This window comes from Bufo gargarizans, chromosome 5, assembly GCF_014858855.1.
Source record: "Bufo gargarizans isolate SCDJY-AF-19 chromosome 5, ASM1485885v1, whole genome shotgun sequence".
Classification (NCBI taxonomy): Eukaryota; Metazoa; Chordata; class Amphibia; order Anura; family Bufonidae; genus Bufo; species Bufo gargarizans.
The window spans coordinates 257,728,347-257,750,109 of NC_058084.1; positions in this window are offsets into that span (position 1 = coordinate 257,728,347).

Below are 21,763 nucleotides of genomic sequence, written 5' to 3' on the forward strand. Positions count from 1 at the left end.
CTTAAGTTCTCCTGCAAAATGTCTTGATAAACTTGGGAATTCATTTTTCCTTTGATGATAGCAATCTGTCCAGGCCCTGACACAGCAAAGCAGCCCCAAACCATGATCCCCCCACCACCATACTTCACAGTTGGGATGAGGTTTTGATGTTGGTGTGCTGTGCCTCTTTTTCTCCACACATAGTGTTGTGTGTTTCTTCCAAACAACTCAACTTTAGTTTCATCTGTCCACAGAATATTTTGCCAGTACTGCTGTGGAACATCCAGGTGCTCTTGTGCAAACTGTAAATGTGCAGCAATGTTTTTTTGGACAGCAGTGGCTTCCTCTGTGGTATCCTCCCATGAAATCCATTCTTGTTTAGTGTTTTACGTATCGTAGATTCGCTAACAGGGATGCTAGCATATGCCAGAGACTTTTGTAAGTCTTTAGCTGACACTCAGGATTCTTCTTCACCTCATTGAGCAGTCTGCGCTGTGCTCTTGCAGTCATCTTTACAGGATGGCCACTCCTAGGGAGAGTAGCAGCAGTGCTGAACTGTCTCCATTTATAGACAATTTGTCTTATCATGGACTAATGAACAGCAAGGCTTTTGGAGATACTTTTATAACCCTTTCCAGCTTTATGCAAGTCAACAATTCTTAATTGTAGATCTTCTGAGAGCTCTTTGGTGCGGGGCATCATTCACATCAGGCAATGCTTCTTGTGAAAAGCAAGTGTTTTTTATAGGGCAGGGCAGCTGTAACCAACACCTCCAATCTCATCTCATTGATTGGACTCCAGTTGGCTGACACCTCACTCCAATTAGTTCTTGGAAATGTCATTCGTCTAGGGGTTGACATACTTTTTCCACCTGCACTGTGAATGTTTACATGGTGTGTTCAATAAAAAATATGGTAACATTTAATTATTTGTGTGTTATTAGTTTAAGCAGACTGTGATTGTCTATTGTTGTGACTTAGATGGAGATTAGATCACATTTTATGACCAATTTGTGCTGAAATATATATCATTCCAAAGGGTTCACATACTTTTTATTGCAACTGTATAACATGTAAAACGGATAGCAAAACTTATCAAGATTGAACTCTGCATTGCTACACAGATCATATTCACCCTCCAGAGGGTCCTTCTTCCAAGTGGACCACTCAATCGCCTTGATTTCCTTCCGCCCGGAGCTGTCGCTCATGTCGATCTAGCCATCTGGATGCCTCTTTCGGGTCTTGAAAGAAGCTTGTGGTTCCAAGAGCCATTATTCTGAGCTTCGCCGGATACAGCATTGAGTACGATGTTCCAAGTACCCGCAGTCGTCGCTTTACATCCAGGAAACGGGCGCGTCTTTTCTGGACCTCCATAGAGAAATCAGGAAAGAACGAGACTCTGTGACCATCTATGGAGAGATCAGGCATATCCCTGGCCTTGCGTAGAATAGAGTCCCTATCCCTGTAGTGTAGTACTTTCATCAGGACGGGTCTTGGTGGCGCCCCTGGTGGCAATGGCCGCGACGGAACTCTATGCGCCCGTTCTATGGCAAATAGAGGAGATAGTACGCCCTCTCCAAACTGATCTTTGAGCCATTTTTCAAAATACTCGGTGGGATTTGGGCCCTCCACCTTTTCAGGCACACCCACTAAACGCACATTATTGCGCCTCAGGCAATTTTCCATGTCGTCTTGTTTGGCAGAGATAATATCAAGCCTACAAGAATGTTCCGCTGTTTCTCTTTTAAGCGGGTGCACCTCATCCTCCATATCTCCCATGCGATCTTCCAGGGACGTAGTGCGATCTGCCAGCTTCCTAATATCGTGTCTGACAATAGAGATGTCCTCCTTGATAGCCGCCCCCCTGCATGGTCAGGATGGTAAGTGATTTGCCCCACATAGAAATGGCCTGGAGAACATCTTTTATAGTGGGCTCCTCCACATCTGAGTACATTGCATCAGAATCCCCAGCTCCATCTTGATCCTGGATGGCGGCAAATCTGTTAGGGTGCTGTTTCAGGCCCATCACTTCCTCAGGCCCTTCCCCCTCAGACTCCCGTCCCACTCCAGTCAAGGAGGACTCACTGTGCCCTGTGCCGGAGGTGCAACTCTCCTTGAGAAGCTCCGGTGTATGCACAAATTGGCTCAGCCTCTCTGCTACCTCCTGCTGCATATCCGTCACTCGGTCCCTGCGTTGCGGTGTGGCGCTCCCGGCGCCATCTTGTGAGGCCTTCCCGGTCCCCCGTTTGGACATGGTAGCCGCTGAAAAGTTGCTGAAAGTATCGGAATCCCTTCCGACGGTACCGCCGATGCTCTGAGCCCTGGATTCCCGATATGACAGCGATAATCTGTTAGGTTAAGCGGATAAAAGTTCGGGGTAGTGCAGGAGCTCCGGAGATCACGTCCGCTCACATGCCTGGCAGACCACGCCCCCCACAGATGTTAAACTTAACTGCCTATAGTTTCCAGGCTCTGTTTTTCGACCCTTTTTGAATATTGGCACCACATTTGCCATGTGCCAATCCTGTGGGACATTCACTGTCAGTATAGAATCTGCAAATTTAAAAAATAAGGGTCTGGCTATGACATTACTTAATTCCCTTAGGATATGGGGGTGTATGTCATCCGGTCCTGGCGATTTGTCTATTTTAATCTTTTTAAGTCGCTGTTGTACTTCTTCCTGGATCAGACAGGACACTTTTAATGGGGAATTTATTTCAACATTCAGCATTTCATCTGACAGTTTATTTTCCTCAGTGAATACATTGGAGAAACAAATATTTAACAGCTTTGCTTTCTCCTCGTCACTTTCTGCGACTCCCCCTCATTACTCTTTAAAGGGCCGATACCTTCAGATTTATACTTTTTAACATTTATATAATTAAAGAACATTTTAGGGTTAGTTTTACTCTCTTTGGCAATTAATCTCTCGGTCTCTAGTTTGGCCGCTTTTATTTGTTTTTTACATATTCTATTATTTTCCTTATAGTTTTTCAGTGATTCCGTGCTACCCTCCTGTTTTAGTGTTTTATATGCTTTCTTTTTGTCATTTATTGCTTTCTTTACAGTTCTGTTTATCCACATTGGTTTCTTTTTGTTCCTTAACCTTTTATTCCCATACGGTATGTACCTCTCACAATGAGATTTTAGGATGCTTTTAAAGATATCCCATTTTGTGGCTGTATTTTTATTTGTGAGGACTTTTTCCAATTTAGTTAGGCCTTTGGCCTCTCTTAGTTGGCTAAATTTAGCTTTTTTAAAGTTTGGTATTTTTGTTCCTCCCTGTAGAAACGCTCTTTTGAATGATAATTGGAAGGTTATTACTTTATGGTCACTATTTCCCAGGTGTCCCCCAACCTGCATGTCTGTTGTTCTGTCAGGTCTATTGGTTAATACTAAGTCCAGTATGGCCGTCCCTCTAGTCGGGTCTTGAACCTGAGGTGGATCATCCAGGTTCGTCGAACACCACCCAAAAGTGGGGGAAAATGCACCTGCGTTTCATGGGGCGAATGCTGCCATTTTACATCGCAGACTGGTATGTATCAGCTGGACGGGGGAGGGAGGAGGGGCCGGTGTCATGCAAATGCTGCGGGGCCAGTGCGGTCACTGTACTCCGGCCCCACCGCTCACTCACTTCCTTAATGCCTAAACCTTTTATAATAATAGTGTCGTGCCCTGCTCGGGCTACGTGCGGAGGTCTGCCAGATTAGCAGCACGTGTCTAGTCTTTTGTTTTGTTTTGGAGTCGAGCTAGATCCGCCTCCCTTCAGGTGCACTGAGTGGGGTTATTGGTTTACAGCCCAGGCATGAGGACACATTATTCCAACCTTAAGGGTCTGAACATGGGCATAGCAGTATAGGGAGAGCTGTTAGGGATTTGCCAGGAGGTGACCGTTATCCTCAGCGTCTCGCCTAGAAACTTGTTTGTTTACTTTTCTGTGTATCTTATATCCTGTCCGCCGTGACAAATAGCTTTCATTGAAAGTTCCGATCCCCAGCCTCATCTGTACTACTTACTAAATGTCCTGTAGCAGTCAGAGCAGGGCGGGCGGCCGGCCGTAACTTACTGATGTAACGTGCCTGCGCCGCCTACTTCATTCATAAAGTAGGCGGTGCAAGCACGTGACGTCAGTGAGTTATGGCCGCCGCCCGCCCTGCTCTGCCCGCTACAGGACATTTAGTAAGTATGGTAGTACAGATGGGGCTGGGGATCGGAACGTCAATTAAAGCTATTATTATAAAATGTTTAGGCAATAAAGCAGTGAGTGAGCGGCGGGGCCGGAGTACAGTGACCACGCCGGCCCTGCCGCATTTTCATGCCACCGGCCCCTCCCATAGGTATATTAGGGCATATGTGGATGGCACTATTATGGGGTGGGGGATATGTGGATGGCACTGTTATGGGGTGGGGGATCTGTGGGTGACACATATATAGTAGTGCCATCCACAGATCCAACCTCCATAACAGTGCCATCCAAAGATCCCCATCCATAACAGTTCCATCCACAGATCACCCCCCATAACAGTGCCATCCACAGATCTCCCCCCCATAACAGTGCCATTCACAGATCTCCACCCCCCCATAACAGTGCCATCCACAGATCACCCCTCATAACAGTGCCATCCACAGATCCCCATAACAGTGCCATCCACAGATCCCCCATAACAGTGTCCCCCTCAGATCCCCCCATAACAGTGCCATCCACAGATCCCCCATAACAGTGTCATCCACAGATCCACCCATATCAGTGCCAACCACAGATCCCACATAGTAGTGTCATGCACAGACCACCATTAGTTCAAAACTTTTGGTTAATTTTTTTTTCTTATTTTCCTCCTCAAAAACCTAGGTGCGTCTTATGAGCCGGTGGGTCTTATAGGGCGAAAAATATGGTATACCTTAAAAGATGCAGCTGCTGGGATTTTGTATATAGACTGAAGTTTCCTGTGCAGTGTGCATTCAGTGAGTGCCGACCGGCTTCACTACCTGTAGATCCATTAGGACTGGGTCGTTCCTTTCCCAGAGAGAATTGATCCAGGCCAGTGCCTCCCCAGTAAGGTGTGACATAAGAAAAGCCACTTTAACTCAGTCCGAAGCAAACTGGTGAGGCAAAAGTTCAAAATGAAGGGTGCATTGATTTATGAACCCCCAGCACTATTTAGGGTCACTATTGAATCGTAGAGGAGCTGAGATATGAGGTTCGGATCCTGGTACGAAGGAACATGGCGTAGCAGGAGTCGGATAAACCGAGGCTGAGAAGCCAGATGACTCTAGGTTAGCAGATGTCAGGTTGTTTTGACTCATATTCACATTGCGTAAATCAGTATTTTCTCCTGATGCTCATGCTGTTGGGCCATCTCCTGATGTAACTCTGTGAGACTGGGAGAGTTCGGATCAGCGGGGTCCATGGTCTGAGCAAACTGTTATGCAAGCGGATGTGGACCCACTGCACCACTTACTGGCTGCACTCAGGAGGGGCGTAACTAAGCAACTACCTGATCTTCACTAGAGCCTCTGAAGGTGAGGATAGGCTTGAGCAGTTCGGCTAGTTGCCAGGTGCCACTCAAGAGCCTTCTTCTAGTCAGTGGCAGCTGATCGGGGGGTCAGAGTAACCAGTGTAAGCACAGAGGGGATGTGTGTGGCCAGAAGGCTCTGGGTCAGGACAGGCAGTGATCAAGCAAAGTCAGAAAGCGAAGTCCAAGGTCAGAGGCAGGCGGCAAGCAAAGTCCATGAACTAAATCCGAGGTCAGAGGCAGGCGGCAAACAGGCAAAGTCCATAAACGAAGTCAGAGATCAGAGGCAGGCGGTAAACAGGCAAAGTCTAGGAGTTCAATAAGCAGGGTCCGGTACACAGTGAAGCAGACAAGAGAAACACCTTTGCACTTGGAGCTAGACAAGCTAGAGACCATGAGTTGCTCAGACATCTTCTTGTGGTAGGAAGCTGCCATGGGTGTCTGCAGGGGGGGGCAAGGGGGGCAAGTGCCCCCCCCCCCCCCGGCCTGCAGCAAACTAACCCTTACCACTACTATCTTGTTGCGGGCGGCCGCCGGCCGACTAACAACAGCACTGCAGCTGCCGCTGAGTGAAAGCGCACGCCCGACCTGAAAGAGTGAGGTGGGGGAGGGGCCCATGGCCGCTCTGAGCTCCGCTGCCTGGCCTGCCTGCAGGGCCGGTGCAAGGATTTTTGCCAACACAAGCGAAGCTACATTTCTCACTGACGTTCAGTAAAAAGTTCAGGTTTTGGTTGGCTAACCCGTGGTTGCTTCATTCTTCTACATTACTATACACGGCGTGTCACAGTTTAATTGACACTGGCGTCACGAACATTAAATACCCGCCTGTTCCGGTATCTGACCAGAATTGAAGACGACAGTGGATCCCAGGTTAGTGGGTAAATCTGCACTACAAAGCCCAGCATACACTACTGACCCCCTGGGACACTGCAATTCCCCCCCCCCCCCGGCCGACTCTTCCTGGCGGCCTGGCCCCATTCCCATGTCACATTCAGTGATATACTCACAGTACAGACATTTACATTGTCCCCCCGGCCCTCCCTCCAGGCTCCATCATGTCACCGTCACACAAACTAGCGCCAGAGCAGAGGCGCTCAGGCTTAGCACGGCATCAATATTAATGATTGTTGTCTTGTAATTAATTTTTTTAAACACGTCATTGATGCTGTGCTAAGCCTGAGCGCCTCTGCTCTGGCGCTAGTCAGTGTGTGCGCTAGGTAGCCTAGCGCTTTGCGCTCATGGGCGCTCATCTCATCATATTAAATTACTATTAAATCAAATGATCATATTAAATTAATTATTATAAAATAGCATTCAAAATTCTATTGGGACCTACCCTAACAAGTCCTGACCTGTCCTGACCACGTCTCCTGCTGCTGCTGGCTGCCAAAGTGCGTGTGCGTCTACGGTCTAACTCTGATCTGAATGACTGAATCAAATCAGATTCTGATCTAATCTTACTGGCGGGCTCGGCTGCCTGTGTCTGTCTGAATCAAACACAATCAGTCAGCTCGAGCCTCGCCTATGGTACCTGCGGCTGCCACTGCACTACCAGCCGCCGCTCTCACACACCAGTGACACCACAAGTCAGTCACGCCCCCTGTGCAGCCAGGTGACTTGAGGCAGCCTGAGCGGCGGGCTGAGCCTAATGAATCTGCCTATGCCCTATCTCACCTATCTTTGAAACTTTATTCTGTTGTGTACTACTACACTACTGTTGCCCTGACTACGACGGCCGGCACAGCCGGCTGGGGGCGGGCCGCAGGCAGGTCTGGTGGTATCCATAATCCAATGATCTGTTGCTCTGTTGCCCTGACTACGAGTCCGACGAGCGCTGCGGCCACCAGCCAGCACACGCAGGGCGGGTTCAAGTAAGTGGAAAAAAAAAAAAAGCATCCATTCATTCTTCCGCCCTGCGCAGGGCGCGCCCTAAGGCAGCCGCTTGGTCTGCCTTATGGTAGCGCCGGCCCTGTCTGCCTGTTTCTAGACTCTGCAGACAGTGGCTGCTGGAGCGTGCCGCAGGCTCGCAGCTGCCGCACAGTACAGGCTGAGGCATGTCTTCTTCACGTGATGTTGCCAGTGAGCTCCGCCCCCCTAGTACAGCCTGCCTGCCTGTCACTGACCCTGAGCCAAGTTCAGTAACGGTGTGTCACGGGTAACAGTTCCAACTTCCAAGTCCAACATCATTAGTTCAAGTTCCAAGTTTCCTATCCTAAATTCCAACAGTCACAGAATTGTAAGTTAACGTTATTACAGGAATTTATATTGTACAAAGAAAAAGAAAGAAAGATAACATAACAACAAGTGGATGGATCATGATGACACTCACACATGGTGGATCCCATGTCTGCCACTGGTCTGGCCCATGAGATGGAGTGGGAGAAATGTGCCTGGGGGTGTGGGGGGAGATGTGCTGCTGACACTGGCCCATGGAGGGGCCCGAGCCTAGGGGGAGAAATGTGCCATTCAGGTGGGGGGGGTAAAAAGAAGAGGGTGATGACGGGTCATGTGACATGGAGGGGGAGAAATGTGACATTAAGGCCTGGGCCTGGGGGGGCATCATTGGGGGCAGTTTTTACTGGCACATTATTAGGTTGCACTATGGGGGTCACTTTTTACTGGCACATTATTGGGGGGCACTATGGGGGCACTTCTTGCCAACACATTATTGGTGGGCACTATAGGGACATCTACTGACGGCGAGGCTACAAAGAAGTGGTATGTTATATGGAGGGCTCTGTACAGTAGTATTTTATACTGGGACACATTATGGTGGGTACTATGGGGAAGGGGGAGAGGAATACTATGGGGTCATCTACGGGGGGCACTAAGAAGGGGTATTTTATGCTTGCAAATTTTGGGGGACACTGAGGGCATCTACTGGGGCATAATATAGGGGCATTCTATACTGGTACATTATGGGGGCACTAGGAGGAAGGGGGGAGAGGAGCACTATGTGGCATTTACTGGGGGCACTATATAGGGGTATTTTATACTGGTACATTATGGTGGCAGGCACAATGGGAACATTAGCTCAACAGGGGGCATTACAAGGGGGTATTTTTTGCACTGTCTAATATAGGGAAAATTAGTTCTGCTGGGGGGCATTATTATGGTGGGCTTTATTACTCCCCCATGGTATGACCACCTAGTAGCAGCCTCTCTCTTCTCTGCTATCCCTCTGCCCCTTCTCCAAATCCTAATTATGAAATCTTTCTCATTAGGATAAAACCCATCAGCTCCACGAGCCCCCGGCCAAGTGCTGAAGTGGTGTCCGAGATCCCCAAGGCCCAAGCCAAGTAATTGTAAGTTTTCATGTAAAATATATTTCTGTTATACACATATAGCATACACAATATACAGTTTTTTCTGTATGAACGTCCACAAATTAAATCTCCAAACTGATTGCTGAACCAGATGTGTGGGCCAGCCACGATTAAACCTATTATTGTTTTTATTGATCACAGTACTGTTTTATGGTTTTATCAATGTCACTGACATGACGTTAAAGTCAGCAAGTGTCATGTGGGGGGCCCCTTATTGTTTTTCATCCTAGGGCCCAATTCAATTCAAAGAACTGGCCCTGCCCCCTGGGGCCCAGGAAATCTGTGAACTGAGTTCTGCCTCTGCTCTGCAGCTGCTGCACTGCACAGCCTTGCAGAGTGAGGAGCGGTATCTATCAGGAGCATGCACAAGCCCTAATGAATCACCAGGGCCGGGCGCGCACGACAGTACGAAGCTTCGCCCACCTTCCGGGCGGGAAAGACATTGCGGAGCCGGAGCAACAAATCAGTGAGTACAGTCAGTCAGTGACTGTGTCACAGTGTGACTAAGTCACTCCCTAACCCTGAGTGTTATTACGTTGGTAAATCTCCATCCTCTCAAGGGTCTATCATATTATAAGGGGCTATTATAATAAAGAGGGGGCCATAATAATACAGAGGGGACATTATAATACTACAGAGGGTCCATTATAATAAAGAGTGGTCCATTATAATAATACAGAGGGACTATTATAGAACCGAACACAGCCGGTCATGGCTGGTCCAGCAGTATTCACACACACACAAAATTTGTGGATGTCCATTTCTAAAGAAAAAATTGTGTTCTTTAAATACTCTGCTGTATTCAATAAATAGTGCATTGTAGGTGAATTATTTAAAATTTACAATCTCATTTTTCCAACAAAGCTATGTATTATGCAAGGACAGGCTGGACAGCTTGATTCTAATGTACAACGTGTTACATACATGTTTATTAAATCCAGCAAAGTATTTTGATCCCCATTTCTTTTTAGAAATGGACATCTGCTATTTTTTTTGCAAAAAGAAAATTGGATGATCTTGAATCTGATAAAGAAGCAAGAGAAGAATCCGGACTTGATGAACAAGAGGCAGTACCAAGCACAAGCAGTTCAGCAGATCCAGTTACAGCTGCAGGATCAACCGAATGTAGCCATCTCAATGCTCCGGTAAATGATATCAGATTGTATTTGAATTCATCCAGAAAGCTAACAGATGATCTGAAATAAAATCTGTTAATACATACATACACCCCGCCAGAAAATTATGACTTCAAAAAGGATGTTTTTTCAGTCATTGCTGATGAAAGTGCTGACATATCTGGAAAAGAACAGATGTCAATTGGAGTACGTTTTGTAGACACAAGTAGCACCTTCGCTGTCATCAAAGAAGAATTCCTTGGATTTGCAACCTTAAAAGAAATGGATGGTGCCTCAATTGCAAATATGATTATGGACTCATGTTGTAAATTTGGATTAAACTTAGAAAAACTCCATGGCAAAGGATATGATGGATGCTCTACAATGGCAGGAAAGAAAGGTGGCGTTCAAGCCATAATAAAAAGAAAATATCCTAAAGCTACTTTTGCTCACTGTGCTTCACATAAATTGACCTGAATGCTGTTCCTGATATACGGAATTCTATTGGCACAGAGAAGGCCATCATCAAGTTTTTCCGTGAGAGTCCAAAAAGAAGATCTCTAATTCCCAATGTGCCATTGCTGAGTGAAACACGCTGGACAGCAAAATATAAGAGCATTCAAATTTTTTGCTCTAACTTTGAAAAAATAATTTAACAACTAAGGTTTCTGGTCACTACAGCATGTGGTAAGACACGTCAGGATGCATATCAATTGCAATGTTCCTGTAGCACAGTGAGCTTTCTCTTTTGCTTGAATATCATTGCACAATACTTTAGAAGCTGTAAGCCAGGCTCTCCAAGCTGTTCAGCTTGATATTCTCCAAGTATGTGATCATGTACAAGACCTCCTAACCGTGTTCCATGGACATAGAGAAAAAGTGGAAGAGAAATTCACAGAAATATTTTCAAGCGTTCAAAGAATGGCAGAAAACATAAACATCAAACTTTCTGTTCCCAGGCTGTGTGGCCGACAGGTATTTTGTTCTAACTTTATTTGCTCTTCAGAGGAAGAATATTATCGACAATCCATATATGTGCCATACATGGACTCTATTATTTCAGCATTAGAAAGTCGGTTTGGGAATGAAAGTAAGAAAAATTTCAGCCTGTTTTGACTTTACCCAAAACAAATGGCAAAAATGACACTTGAGCAATACAAATGCCACAGCATAGAAATGTACAACTTCGAAAATCTGAAAGCCGAAGCAATCACGTGGTATGAGATCTGGTCAACAAAGGTAGAACAGTATTATAATGGATTTTTAGATTTGTTAAATCACACAGATTTATTTCCATCACTCCGGCAAGCAATTCTTGTTGCTCTCACATTGACAGTGACCACCTGTACAGTCAAACGGTCATTCAGCACTATGAGGATAGTTCGGGTTCATACCGAATTTTGGGGTGTCCGTGACACGGACCCGAACCTGGACATTTTCGTAAAAGTACGGGTTCGGGTTCGGTGTTCGTCGCTTTCTTGGCGCTTTTTGAAAGGCTGCAAAGCAGCCAATCAACAAGCGTCATACTACTTGCCCCAAGAGGCTATCACAGCCATGCCTACTATTGGCATGGCTGTGATTGGCCAGTGCAGCATGTGAACCAGCCTCTATTTAAGCTGGAGTCACATAGCGCCGCCCGTCACTCTGCTCTGATCAGTATAGGGAGAGGTTGCAGCTGCGATGTTAGGGCGAGATTAGGCAGTGATTAACTCCTCCAAAAGACTTTATTCAGAGATCGATCTGCAGCTGTGGATGATTGAACTGCTGCTATTCAATTGCTCACTGTTTTTAGGCTGCCCAGAGCGTTTTTCAGTCACTTTTTTCTGGGGTAATCGGCGGCCATTTTGTGTCTTGTGGTGCGCCAGCACAAGCTGACACCAAGTGTATTTAACCCTCAATAGTGTGGTTGTTTTTTGGCTAAATCCTACATCAGGGTCAAGCTGTCACACCAAGTGCATTTAACCATCAATAGTCTGTTTATTTTTTGGCCATATACTACATCAGGGGCAAGCTGTCACCAAGTGCATTTAACCCTCAATGGTGTGGTTGTTTTTTGGCTAAATCCTACATCAGGGTCAAGCTGTCACACCAAGTGCATTTAACTAGCAATAGTGTGGTTATTTTTTTGGCCATATACTACATCAGGGGCAAGCTGTCACAAAGTGCATTTAACCCTCAATGGTGTGGTTGTTTTTTGGCTAAATCCTACATCAGGGTCAAGCTGTCACACCAAGTGCATTTAAACATCAATAGTCTGGTTATTTTTTGGCCATATACTACATCAGGGGCAAGCTGTCACCAAGTGCATTTAACCCTCAATGGTGTGGTTATTTTTTGGCTAAATCCTACATCAGGGTCAAGCTGTCACACCAAGTGCATTTTACCAGCAATAGTGTGGTTATTTTTTGGTCATAAACTACATCAGGGGCAAGCTGTCACCAAGTGCATTTAACCCTCAATGGTGTGGTTGTTTTTTGGCTAAATCCTACATCAGGGTCAAGCTGTCACACCAAGTGCATTTAACTAGCAATAGTGTGGTTATTTTTTTGGCCATATACTACATTAGGGGCAAGCTGTCACCAAGTGCATTTAACCCTCAATGGTGTGGTTGTTTTTTGGCTAAATCCTACATCAGGGTCAAGCTGTCACACCAAGTGCATTTAACCATCAATAGTCTGGTTATTTTTTGGCCATATACTACATCAGGGGCAAGCTGTCACCAAGTGCATTAAACCCTCAAAGGTGTGGTTGTTTTTTGGCTAAATCCTACATCAGGGTCAAGCTGTCACACCAAGTGCATTTAACCATCAATAGTCTTGTTATTTTTTGGCCATATACTACATCAGGAGCAAGCTGTCACCAAGTGCATTAAACCCTCAGAGGTGTGGTTGTTTTTTGGCTAAATCCTACATCAGGGTCAAGCTGTCACACCAAGTGCATTTAACCATCAATAGTCTGGTTATTTTTTGGCCATATACTACATCAGGGGCAAGCTGTCACCAAGTGCCTTTAACCCTCAATGGTGTGGTTGTTTTTTGGCTAAATCCTACATCAGGGTCAAGCTGTCACACCAAGTGCATTTTACCAGCAATAGTATGGTTATTTTTTGGTCATATACTACATCAGGGGCAAGCTGTCACCAAGTGCATTTAACCCTCAATGGTGTGGTTGTTTTTTGGCTAAATCCTACATCAGGGTCAAGCTGTCACACCAAGTGCATTTAACCATCAATAGTCTGGTTATTTTTTGGCCATATACTACATCAGGGTCAAGCTGAGTCTGTCACCAAGTGCATTTAACCCTCAAAAGTGTGGTTAGTCAAGCTGCCACACCAAGTGCATTTAACCATCAATAGTGTGGTTATTTTTTGGCCATATCCCAGTCTAATTCTGTCAGTAAACGTATACCTGTCACCCAGCGCCTAAATAATAGGCCTCAAATTTATAGTCAGCTAAATCTGTGGTTATTGCTGTGGCTGGGCAAGTTATTTAGTGTCCGTCAAAGCACAGTTTTTGTTCTTGGTTGAAATACAATTCCCAATTTAGCAATTTCCTAATTTAGTGGTTTCTGCTGTATCAGAGCTACTTTAAATCTATCCCTAAAAGGGTATATAAGATTCAAGGTGCACATAGGGTCATTCTGAATAACTTCACACACACGCTACTGTGCATTTCCAAGTCTAATTCTGTCTGTAAACCTATACCTGTCACCCAGCGCCTAAATAATAGGCCTCAAATTTATATCCAGCTAAATCTGTTGTTACTGCTGTAGCTGGTCAAGTTATTTAGTGTCCGTCAAAGCACAGTTTTTGTTCTGGGTTGAAATACAATTCCCAATTTAGCAATTTCCTAATTTAGTGGTTTCTGCTGTATCAGAGCTACTTTAAATCTATCCCTAAAAGGGTATATAAGATTCAAGGTTCACATAGGGTCATTCTGAATAACTTCACACACATGCTACTGTGCATTTCCAAGTCTAATTCTGTCAGTAAACCTATACCTGTCACCCAGCGCCTAAATAATAGGCCTCAAATTTATATCCAGCTAAATCTGTCGTTAATGCTGTGGCTGGTCAAGTTATTTAGTGTCCGTCAAAGCACAGTTTTTGTTCTGGGTTGAAATACAATTCCCAATTTCGCAATTTCCTAATTTAGTGGTTTCTGCTGTATCAGAGCTACTTTAAATCTATCCCTAAAAGGGTATATAAGATTCAAGGTGCACATAGGGTCATTCTGAATAACTTCACACACACGCTACTGTGCATTTCCAAGTCTAATTCTGTCTGTAAACCTATACCTGTCACCCAGCGCCTAAATAATAGGCCTCAAATTTATATCCAGCTAAATCTGTTGTTACTGCTGTAGCTGGTCAAGTTATTTAGTGTCCGTCAAAACACGTCCTAGTGTACCAACTACCTCAGGTCCCAGTAGCCGCCATCATTTACAGCGATATTTGGTGGGGCCCAATGCCGTTCTAAGGATGGTAAGGCCTGAGCAGGTACAGGCATTAGTCAATTGGGTGGCCGACAGTGGATCCAGCACGTTCACATTTTCTCCCACCCAGTCTTCTGCAGAAAACGCACAGGTGGTGCCTGAAAAACAAGACCATCAGTCTGTCACATCACCCCGTGCATACCAGGGAAACTTTCTGAGCCTCAAGTTATGCAGCAGTCTCTTATGCTGTTTGAAGACTCCACTGGCAGGGTTTCCCAAGGGCATCCTCCCAGCCCTTCCCCAGCGGTGGAAGACATAGAATGCACTGACGCACAACCACTTATGTTTCCTGATGATGAGGACATGGGAATACCACCTCAGCATGTCTCTGATGATGACGAAACACAGGTGCCAACTGCTGCGTCTTTCTGCAGTGTGCAGACTGAACAGGAGGTCAGGGATCAAGACTGGGTGGAAGACGATGCAGGGGACGATGAGGTCCTAGACCCCACATGGAATGAAGGTCGTGCCACTGACTTTCACAGTTCGGAGGAAGAGGCAGTGGTGAGACCGAGCCAACAGTGTAGCAAAAGAGGGAGCAGTGGGCAAAAGCAGAACACCCGCCGCCAAGAGACTCCGCCTGCTACTGACCGCCGCCATCTGGGACCGAGCACCCCAAAGGCAGCTTCAAGGAGTTCCCTGGCATGGCACTTCTTCAAACAATGTGCTGACGAAAAGACCCGAGTGGTTTGCACGCTGTGCCATCAGAGCCTGAAGCGAGGCATTAACGTTCTGAACCTTAGCACAACCTGCATGACCAGGCACCTGCATGCAAAGCATGAACTGCAGTGGAGTAAACACCTTAAAAACAAGGAAGTCACTCAGGCTCCCCCTGCTATCTCTTCTGCTGCTGCCGCCTTGGCCTCTTCTGCTGCTGCCACGTCGGCCTCTTCCTCCGCCTCTGGAGAAACGTTGGCACCTGGGATGTACCACCAGTGGTACAGGGGATGTACCACTAACACCACCACCTCCGTCACCAAGCATCTCAACCATGTCACACGGCAGCCTTCAGCTCTCCATCTCACAAACATTTGAGAGAAAGCGTAAATTCCCACCTAGCCACCCTCGATACCTGGCCCTGAATGCCAGCATTTCTAAACTACTGGCCTATGAAATGCTGGCATTTAGGCTGGTGGACACAGACAGCTTCAAACAGCTCATGTCGCTTGCTGTCCCACAGTATGTTAATCCTAGCTGGCACTACTTCTCCAAGAGAGCTGTGCCTTCCCTGCATAACCAAGTATCCGATAAAATTAAGTGTGCACTGCGCAACGCAATCTATGGCAAGGTCCACCTAACCACAGATACGTGGACCAGTAAGCACGGCCAGGGACGCTATATCTCCCTAACTGCACACTGGGTAAATGTAGTGGCAGCTGGGCCCCAGGCGGAGAACTGTTTGGCGCACGTCCTTCCGCCGCCAAGGATCGCAGGGCAACATTCTTTGCCTCCTGTTGCCACCTCCTCCTACTCAGCTTCCTCCTCCTCTTCTTACACCTGCTCATCTAGTCAGCCACACACCTTCACCACCAACTTCAGCACAGCCCGGGGTAAATGTCAGCAGGCCATTCTGAAACTCATATGTTTGGGGGACAGGCCCCACACCGCACAGGAGTTGTGGCGGGGTATAGAACAACAGACCGACGAGTGGTTGCTGCCGGTGAGCCTCAAGCCCGGCCTGGTGGTGTGCGATAATGGGCAAAATCTCATTGCAGCTCTGGGACTAGCCGGTTTGACGCACATCCCTTGCTTGGCGCATGTGCTGAATTTGGTGGTGCAGAAGTTCATTCACAACTACCCCGACATGACAGAGCTGCTGCATAAAGTGCGGGCCGTCTGTTCGCGCTTCCGGCGTTCACATCCTGCCGCTGCTCGCCTGTCTGCGCTACAGCGTAACTTCGGCCTTCCCGCTCACCGCCTCATATGCGACGTGCCCACCAGGTGGAACTCCACCTTGCACATGCTGGACAGACTGTGCGAGCAGCAGCAGGCCATAGTGGAGTTTCAGCTGCAGCACGCACGGGTCAGTCGCACTGCGGAACAGCACCACTTCACCACCAATGACTCGGCCTCTATGCGAGACCTGTGTGCCCTGTTGCGCTTTTTCGAGTACTCCACCAACATATGGCCAGTGGCGATGACGCCGTTATCAGCGTTACAATACCACTTCTATGTCTCCTTGAGAAAACACTTAGGGCGATGATGGAGGAGGAGGAGGAAGAGGGGTCATTTTTAGCACTTTAAGGCCAGTCTCTTCGAAGTGACTCAGAGGGAGGTTTTTTGCAACAGCAGAGGCCAGGTACAAATGTGGCCAGCCAGGACCCACTACTGGAGGACGAGGAGGACAAGGAGGAGGTGGAGGAGGATGAGGATGAAGCATGGTCACAGCGGGGTGGCACCCAACGCAGCTCGGGCCTATCACTGGTGCGTGGCTGGGGGAAAACGCAGGACGATGACGATACGCCTCCTACAGAGGACAGCTTCTCCTTACCCCTGGGCAGCCTGGCACACATGAGTGACTACATGCTGCAGTGCCTGCACAGCGACAGCAGAGTTGCCCACATTTTAACGTGTGCGGACTACTGGGTTGCCACCCTGCTGGATCTACGGTACAAAGACAATGTGCCCACCTTACTTCCTGCACTGGAGCGTGATAGGAAGATGCGCGAGTACAAGCGCACGTTGGTAGACACGCTACTGAGAGCATTCCCAAATGTCACAGGGGAACAAGTGGAAGCCCAAGGCCAAGGCAGAGGAGGAGCAAGAGGTCGCCAAGGCAGCTGTGTCACGGCCAGCTCCTCTGAGGGCAGGGTTAGCATGGCAGAGATGTGGAAAAGTTTTGTCAATACGCCACAGCTAACTGCACCACCACCTGATACGCAACGTGTTAGCAGGAGGCAATATTTCACTAACATGGTGGAACAGTACGTGTGCACACCCCTCCACGTACTGACTGATGGTTCGGCCCCATTCAACTTCTGGGTCTCTAAATTGTCCACGTGGCCAGAGCTAGCCTTTTATGCCTTGGAGGTGCTGGCCTGCCCGGCGGCCAGCGTTTTGTCTGAACGTGTATTCAGCACGGCAGGGGGCGTCATTACAGACAAACGCAGCCGCCTGTCTACAGCCAATGTGGACAAGCTGACGTTCATAAAATTGAACCAGGCATGGATCCCACAGGACCTGTCCATCCCTTGTGCAGATTAGACATTAACTACCTCTCCTTAACCATATATTATTGTATTCCAGGGCACTTCCTCATTCAATCCTATTTTTATTTTCATTTTACCATTATATTGCGAGGCAACCCAAAGTTGAATGAACCTCTCCTCTGCCTGGGTGCCTGGGCCTAAATATATGACAATGGACTGTTACAGTGGTGGCTGACGTGAAGCCTGATTCTCTGCTATGACATGCAGACTGATTTTCTGCTGACATGAAGCCAGATTGTCTGTTACGGGACCTCTCTCCTCTGCCTGGGTGCCTGGGCCTAAATATCTGACAATGGACTGTTACAGTGGTGGCTGACATGAAGCCTGATTCTCTGCTATGACATGCAGACTGATTCTCTGCTGACATGAAGCCAGATTCTCTGTTACGGGACCTCTCTCCTCTGCCTGGGTCTAAATATATAACAATGGACTGTTGCAGTGGCGGCTGACGTGAAGTCTGATTCTTTGCTATGACATGCAGACTGATTCTCTGCTGACATGAAGCCAGATTCTCTGTTACGGGACCTCTCTCCTCTGCCTGGGTGCCTGGGTCTAAATATATAACTATGGACTGTTCCAATGTTGGGTGACGTGAAGCCTGATTCTCTGCTATGACATGCAGACTGATTCTCTGCTGACATGAAGCCAGATTCTCTGTTACGGGACCTCTCTCCTCTGCCTGGGTGCCTGGGCCTAAATATCTGACAATGGACTGTTACAGTGGTGGGTGACGTGAAGCCAGATTCTCTGCTATGGGACCTCTCTCCAATTGATATTGGTTAATTTGTATTTATTTTATTTTTATTTTTATTCATTTCCCTATCCACATTTGTTTGCAGGGGATTTACCTACATGTTGCTGCCTTTTGCAGCCCTCTTGCTCTTTCCTGGGCTGTTTTACAGCCTTTTTAGTGCCGAAAAGTTCAGGTCCCCATTGACTTCAATGGGGTTCGGGTTCGGGACGAAGTTCGGGTCGGGTTCGGATCCCAAACATTTCCGGGAAGTTCGGCCGAAACTTCTCGAACCCGAACATCCAGGTGTTCGTGCAACTCTAGTCGTAACCTTACTGGCATAAATAAAAGACATACTCCTGTGCCCGGGGGGAAAAAAAAACATAAAAATTTTCGTCCTTCAGGCCATCCTCACTGCGTATGCACGCATCTTCCACCAAATATGGGGATTTTCTCTGGTAGACATGTTAGCGGACGCAGTATAGAGGCTAGGAACCAGGATGTAGATCAAACTTCAGTGTTTTATTCACACTCAACAAAAACATAACAGTCTTGGTGCTTGTTCACACACAGCAAAATAACACAGTGTTAACCTGGAATCCTATGTGTCAGTTCACACACAGCAAAATAACAGTGTTCACCTGGAATCCTAGGTGTCAGTTCACACCCGGCTGAATGTTGAGCCACGGAAATGTTCACTGACTTCTTTTAAGCACTAACTGCCGCTGACACTTAAAATTGCCGACTCTCATCTCACCGAGGTGAGGAATCTTGGTGAAACATTCCTTCCGTCAATGACGGACCCTTGCGCCTTCCTAATATATATATATATATATATATATATATACACACAGTTGTGTTCAAAATAATAGCAGTCAGACATCACTAACCTGAACAATCACTCTTTTTGGTAGAAATTATATTTCGACATGGCAAATAATTTACTAGCAGGTGTAGTAGAGTAATAGAAATCCAACAGACCCAACAGTCATGACATGCATGCTGCTGATTGTCTGTAATTCAATCACTTATTGAAAGGGGTATGTTCAAAATAATAGCAGTGTGGAGATCAATTAGTGAGGTCATTCATTCTTTGAAAAACAGGTGGCAATTATTGTCCTTATTTAAGGAAGGAAGGCAACAAATGTTGTGCATGCTGGTTACAGAGCATTTCTCTCTGAAATTCTGAGGAAAGTAGGTCATTCCAGACATTGTTCAGAAGTACAGCGTACCTTGATTAAAAAGTTGATTGGAGAGGGGAAAACATACAAAGAATTGCAGAAAATGATAGGCCGCTCAGCTAAAATTATTGGAAATGCTTTCAAATGGCAACCAAAACCTGAAAGACGTGGAAGAAAGAGAAAAACTTCAATTGAAATGGATAGAAGAATAGCCAAAATGGCAAGGAGTCAGCCAACTATAAGCTCCAGGAAGATCAAAGAATGCCTAAAGTTACCTGTGAGTAATGTTACAATTCGAAGATATCTGCAAGAAGCCCCTGCATAGTCCCACTGTTGAAAAAAAAGACATGCTAAAGAGGTTACAATTGGCCAAAAAGCACATTGACTGGCCTAAAGAGAAATTTTGTGAAAGTAAGATTGTTCTTTTTGGGTCTAGTGGCCGGAGACAGTTTGTCAGACGACTCCCAAACACTGAATTCAAGCCACAGTACACCGTAAATGGTGGCACAAGCATCATGATATGGGGAGGTTTCTCATACTACGGTGTTGGGCATATTTATCGCATACCAGGGATCATGGATCAGTTTGAATACATCAGAATACTTGAAGAGGTCATGCTGCCTTATGCTGAAGAGGAAATGCCCTTGAATTGAGTGTTCCAACAAGACAACGACCCCAAACACACAGAAAACGTGTAACAACTTGGTTCCAGACCAACAAGATTGACGTTATGGAGTGGTCAGCCCAATCCCCGGATCTTAATCCAATAGAAAACTTGTGGGGTGACATTAAAAATGCAGTTTCTGAGGCAAAACCAAGAAATAGAGAAGAACTATGAAATGTAGTCTAATCATCCTGGGCTGGAATACCTGTTCACAGGAGCCAGAAGTTGGTTAACTTCATGAACCACACATGTACAGCAGTTCTCAGAAACAGTGGTCGTACAACTAAATATTAGTTAAGTGATTCAAAGGGAAGCAAAATCTTTTTTTCAGTTTATATAGTGAATGTTTGAGTTTGTGAAGAAGAATGCAAACACTGCTATTATTTTTGAACAGTCTAATATTTACGTTTCTTCAATTTGTTTAAAGGAACAACACACATTTGATATATTTTTCTTCATGTTTTGATTTGGAATAGAATGTGTAGAGTTCCCAATGCATTTGTGTGTATGGAACTAAAAGCTATTAAACGGATTTTGAGCTTTATTCACATTTTTTTTAAAGAATGCTATTATTTTGAACACAACTGTATAAGGGCAGCCTTTTGGAAATCTATGGACATTATAAAAATAAAATAAAAAATACAGTGCCATATACAAACCGGATTCCCAAAAAGTTGGGACACTATACAAATCGTGAATAAAAACTGAATGCAATGATGTGGAGGTGCCAACTTCTAATATTTTATTCAGAATAGAACATAAATCAGGGAACAAAAGTTTAAACTGAGAAAATGTACCATTTTAAGGGAAAAATATGTTGAATCAGAATTTCATGGTGTCAACAAATCCCCCAAAAATTGGGACATGGCCATTTTCACCACTGTGTGGCATCTCCCCTTCTTCTTATAACACTCAACAGACGATTGGGGACTGAGGAGGCCAGTTTCTCAAGTTTAGAAATAGGAATGCTCTCCCATTCTTGTCTAATACAGGCCTCTAACTGTTCAATCGTCTTGGGCCTTCTTTTTTGCACCTTCCTCTTTATGATGTGCCAAATGTTCTCTATAGGTGAAAGATCTGGACTGCAGACTGGCCATTTCAGTACCCGGATCCTTCTCCTACGCAGCCATAAGGTTGTGATTGATGCAGAATGTGGTCTGGCATTATCTTGTTGAAAAATGCAGGGTCTTCCCTGAAAGAGATGACGTCTGGATGGGAGCATATGTTGTTCTAGAACCTGAATATATTTTTCTGCATTGATGATGCCTTTCCAGACATGCAAGCTGCCCATGCCACACACACTCATGCAACCCCATATCATCAGAGATGCAGGCTTCTGAACTGAGCATTGATAACAACTTGGGTTGTCCTTGTCCTCTTTGACCACAGAACAGTCTTCCATTTTGCCACACTCCATTTTAAATGATCCCTGGCCCAGTGAAAACACCTGAGCTTGTGGATCTTGCTTAGAAATGGCTTCTTCTTTGCACTGTAGAGTTTCAGCTGGCAACGGCGGATGGCACGGTGGATTGTGTTCACTGACAATGGTTTCTGG